Source organism: Protobothrops mucrosquamatus, unplaced genomic scaffold (genome assembly GCF_001527695.2).
Source record: "Protobothrops mucrosquamatus isolate PMUCROS unplaced genomic scaffold, P.Mucros_1.0 scaffold_25, whole genome shotgun sequence".
In the NCBI taxonomy this organism is placed as follows: Eukaryota; Metazoa; Chordata; class Lepidosauria; order Squamata; family Viperidae; genus Protobothrops; species Protobothrops mucrosquamatus.
Window position 1 is genome coordinate 846,482 of NW_015386101.1, and position 5,767 is coordinate 852,248.

The window sequence follows — 5,767 nt, forward strand, 5'->3', positions numbered from 1 at the left end:
CAGTGCTTCTAATTATTAATGTCTCCACCCTAGAGTCAAGCTCTCTAACGACAGAAGCCTAGAATACGATGTACCTAGCTTTCGCTATAATTTTGAGTTTCCAATTTTAAACAACAGCCCTAGTAAGAAAGGTCTTCTTTTCCCCAATGAGGCATCATAATATTATTAATAATAATAATAATAAAGTATTAGCTACGCTTTTTGCTAACTTTAGGGGGAAAAAAAAGAATGGGCTCCAAATAAAAGGGGATCTTTTATCAAAGTGTAAAATTAAGGGATTCTCTCTATAAAAGCTCTACAGCACATTAACGTGGTAATGCAAGGGTAATATACAGTTGCAATTTCCCCTCCCCCCCCCCGCATTTCAGCTTATAAAAAAAATCAACTCCCCATTTTATCCAAAATTTAAAAGTTCATAGGAAGTTAACTATACAGGGACGTAAGAAAATGCTTTTTAACTATAATCAAGATACAACCAATTCTTCAGTTCTATTTTTACATTCCAAATATTCTCAGAACACTCTTAAAATTTAAGAGGACATAGATTTATTTATTTTTTTAAAAAAAGATATAGGACTCATAAATTTATTGTACCGTTAAAGTGAAATTAAACAAACAAACAAACCTAAAAAAAAAAAAGAGTACCACTTTCTCTGGTTTATAGCAAATTGCTCTTTGTGGCTATGAAATTTCACCATCACCTAGTGGGGATCAATCAGCATGAGGGAGGACTGTTCATTTACGGCCCCATTCCATGCGTTGAGTGCCTTTTAAGTACCAATAAATTCACTGACGCTTACTCCCTTGTAACGGAGTACGAGACTATGACCTCTGCTTGCCTCATTCTCTTGAAGAAGAAGAAAAGAGGAAGCACGCTAGGTGCTCCCACCCACCAACTGGCAGTTAGTTCACCTGCTTTCCAGCAATTGCAGCTACCATCAGCGGCCACTTTCCAAGGGGCCACCAGGGGAACAATTGAGAAAGGACTATTTTGCCAAAGGTGGGAGGGAGAAAAGAAATGGTAGCTACTCTAGAGGAGGCAGGGAGAAACAAGAGCATCTCTGTGGCGCATGCAAGAACAGGCAGGCAAGGGAAACAGCGTTCTCCCAGACTCTCTACTGTTTTAGTTAATGGGAACTGGGAGTATTGTGTGTGTGTGGTGTGTTGGAATTTTGCTATCCAAAAGACTAGCTGCGGGCCTGTAGCTCTGAAACTATGATCTACTGATTTCGTTGAGAGTTACAAATGCGTTTGCTTAGGATTATCGCCTTGACATGTGTTCCCCCATCCTCTCAAAATGGGTTTATAATGGCGGAAAAAATAATAATAGCTCTAAGCCAATGATAAAATTGTTTCAGCCATCCCTTCAAGTACTAGAAAAGCAAACCCATCATAGGAAGCTTCTCTGATACTGCGACCTCTCGGGGAAAAAAAAAACTGGTGCAGGAGATGTAGAAGTAGTGCAGGAAGTTATTGTTTTTCTACTCAAGCATTCGTATCGTCTCACGGATGGTGCTAGGAGAGCCAGAGAGCGGGGGGGGGGGGGGGGGGGGGGGGGGGAAAAAAAACCCCTCTTTCCTCCAAATTCATCCATGACAAAAGTTCATTTGGATTAGCGCGACTGTAGACTCAACCACCCCTCAGTGAAATCTCATTCCAAATGATGCGTGTCCACGTCTGTGCTGGTGGAAGGGAACAGAGTTGGCTGGAGATGGGCTCTGCTTCCAAAAGCACCACACAATTATGGAGATACCAGCTGGAAAGCCTGCTCTTCTCACAATGGTTTCCATGGTAATGCCATCAGTCTAGGAAAAGAACAAAAATATTTTAGTGCAACTGAAATGGGAGGGGAAAGAGAGAGAGGCACTTCGTTCTCGCATTGTTTCTAGGGGGATTCAAACTAAAATCCTGGTTGGCACATTCAGATACTTCCAAGGACAATTTATGGCTATGAAACCACATTAAAAAAATTCCACTGAAGCCAGTCCATGCCTTGGTCTTCCCAACTATCACGGAAGTTTGCCAAATTTCTTTTCTAAGGTGCCACATGTAATCTGTACGGTCTCAGCTGTCCAGAAGATTAACTTGTCCTGCATTTGTTTAAGGCAGCCCACAGGTATGCAAATGATAAAGGGTATATATGGATACTTCTGCGGAGTGATATTTATTTTACTAGAGTGATGTCCAATCAACTGGCATCTTATCGTTTGCCTTAGAATCTATATCCTACTAAAATTCTCAAGGGTGTAGGTTTGTAACCTTCGTTTGGCCAAAATGGTGCATCACAGAGCAACATTTTTTAAATCAAAGAACCTCAAATGTGCTAACTTAAAGAATGTGCTCAAATCCAGGACTCCTTACTCCAAAGGAACTGAAATTTCAAGAATCTTCATCTTCTCGATGCGCCCACAAGCAAAGTCAATGGGGAAGCCAGCAGGAAATCAAAAGTCGCTCCTGCTCCCACTGCCTTTGTCCCAGCCCGTGGTCAATCTGTTTCTCTCTCTTTAAGTAAGTAAATATTTACAAAGCATGAAGCAACAGATCCTAAGTTGTCTAGACATATTATAAAGTTCTGCTCCACAAAAGGCATTTCCATGATCTCTTCCTTAGAAATATTTTACAGGTGTAGCAATATTTCTGACACTGTTATAAAGGAACTACAAATACACTTATTGTAATTCGGTATAAAGTAGAATGATGTCACAAAAAGGAGTTCCCTGTGTTTTTTTTTAAGATTTCATTTCACCGCTTAACACAGAAGACATTCAGATGACTCAAAGTATTTCATACTGAGATAAACCAAGTGATCCATTGGTTTAATCAATTTAAACTTTTAAAGAAAACCAAAGCACACGCAGGTCACTGTAAGCTGTTTGCACACAGCGGCTTTTCTAAGAGTTGGATGGTTTTTCACAATACTACAAAAGATAAGAAACACCAACAGAGAAAAAATCTTGCCCATTTTTTTCTAGTGAATTGTTGCACAACTTAGCATGCAAAGTAATTTAACCACCTGGGTTGAACGTGGCATCCTTGAAATAAGCAAACTCTGTTCACAGGCCTACGGTTTCCCAAATGCTGTTATTTGCTACACAATTTATACCCAGGAATAGGATTAGGCCAGGGGTAGGCAACCTTGGCTCTTTTATGACTTGTGGACTTCAACTCCCAGAATTCCTGAGCCAGCATAGCTGGCTCAGGAATTCTGGGAGTTGAAGTCCACGAGTCATAAAAGAGCCAAGGTTGCCTACCCCTGGATTAGGCTCTCCACTGGAGGTGGAGGGGCTTGTCCCAACTATCCCTTGTACCAAAGCAAGTAAGAAAGATTATAAAGCAAAATTCTATGGATACCTAAGATTTTCCTGCAGAATTAACACAGTTGAATTAAAATAGTGAAACAAAATTATAACTGAGGGAATCAGACCCAAAAAGAATCCAAAACTTTACCTTATTCTTACTTTTTGATACTAATGCCAAAGCTCTGCCTACTTTTTTCAGACAAGATAAGCAAGAATTTTATCATCCAGCGCTTTATTCACAACTCCCTACGAATGTTTCTTTGGAACTACTGGACAAAAACATAACAGCATAACGATTTTTACCTTTAATTCTTTATGAAAGCAGCAGCAACTAAGGTATTTTTTTATACTTCAGATAATGCAAAAGAGAAGAGACTCGTATGTGTGCATATAGTCAACCATCCTAAACTTTGTTATTTCTGGGATTTGTCATCATTCAGGAATTGGGGATCTGAGGTAAATGACACGCATACGAAAGATTATTTACTGGAAACGAGATAAATGAAACGCTTCCCCACCCCAATCAACAACTCTACTTCCAAAAGCAGAACAAAAGTGAGAACGTTGAGTTTTTAGAATTACACCAGCCATGATCTCTCTTCCAGCCACTGCAAAATATCAGTAGCTCTCCCCTTCACTTATGCTAAAGCAGTGGTTCTCAACCTTTTTAATGCCGCAACCCCAACCGGTCGTAAGTCGAGGACTAAACCGGTCGTAAGTCGAGGACTAAACCGGTCGTAAGTCGAGGACTAAACCGGTCGTAAGTCGAGGACTACCCAACCAGTCATAAGTCGAGGACTTTCCCTGCCCGGGAGCGCCGCGCATGCGTGGTTCCGCCCCCTGCGCCGGCCGAGGCGTAGCTGGCAAGCGGCAGAGACGGAGCAGGCCGACCACCAGCTGGCCCAGCCCAAGGGAGGTAAGGCACCCACCGGAAAAGGGAAAAAAATGGCGGACAAAAAAAAATGGCGGACGGCCTTGCTTGGTGACCCCCGTGAAATGGTCGATCGACCCCAAATGGGGTCCCGACCCACAGGTTGAGAACCACTGTGCTAAAGCCACTTACTGAATGTGTTTAAAACAATCATCTATCCCACTATGTAAGTTCAGTGTGATTACAAAATTCCTCCCTTCTGGATCTGGTCCTCCCCTAACAACAAGGCTCCCTATGTACCCACATTCTTTCTTGCCTCAAAGGACTGAATCACATGTTAACAAATATCCTGCTGAATAATTCTATTAGCAAATTAGGATCATATCTGAATGTTGCCAAAGATCAAACACTTCCTATGTGTAAAACAAAAAACAAAAAAAACCAAGCACGTCAAGGGCAGGATTCTAGCCTGGAAGGAGGGACAAAAGTCAGGTATAAGAAAGGATTAATCTGATTTGCACAGGAAAGAAATTAAACTGGAAACCTTCCCCCACGTGGGTAGACAAAAGTAGACGCAACAGTGGGATGCCTCTATCACTGACACCCTAAAAGGAAATCTCGACTCTTCAATAATTTATGGGTAATAGAAATGACTAGGCAAAGCATCCAATATAAACCTGAGGCATTATTATTAGGAATATTAGGGGAAAAAACGTAAATAAAGGTGACACATATCTAATTATACACGTGGTAACGGCGGCAAGGATACTATTTGCTCAAAAGTGGAAAGCGATGGAAGCACCGAGTGGGGGAAGCACTGATAAAGAAAATTATGTATTGCGCAGAACTAGACAAGATAACTAAAAGACTAAAAAATCAGGAAGAAACAGGATTTTATCGAATCGGGAATAAATTTTACAAATAGAGGGGGGAAAAGAATGGGGTCAACAGCAAGATATAAATTGAGGCAGATACTAAGAATGTATAGCTGTATATAGATATATCATATGTAGTTAATGTACAGTATGGACTGACAAGACGGAGATGTATATCAAAGACGATTTACCATGTTCAATGTTTTTAACCTTTTTTCTTTTAATCTTTTTTCAATAAAAATAAAAAAATAAAAAATAATAATAATTTATTCCAAAAACCTGTCCTTTTAAAATATTTAATCCTTTCCAATGTGCGGCCTCCCATTTCAAAATAATTGTGCATAATGCCCAGTCATTAAGAGGGGGAAGCAAATCATAGTAACATTTACAGGTGCATATACTGGCTATCACCAATTGTAGTGTTTTATTAAGGTAATACCCAATATATACATCTGGGGTTTGGGAGGTCACGTAGAACAGAAATTGGGCCCAAGGGGTAAAAAAGAAAGTCCTTTTGTACTAGAAATCCATCTCTGTGACAATTTATATTCTCTCCCCCCCACTCCGTATCCATTCATAAAACTTCTGCTTTTAATTTAGGGTTCTTTATTGTGCCACTACCTGTATCTGTCTATTAGGTCTAGGGCAAGGGTAGGCAACCTTGGCTCTTTTATGACTCATGGACTTCAACTCCCAGAATTCCTGAGCCACCATAGCTCAGC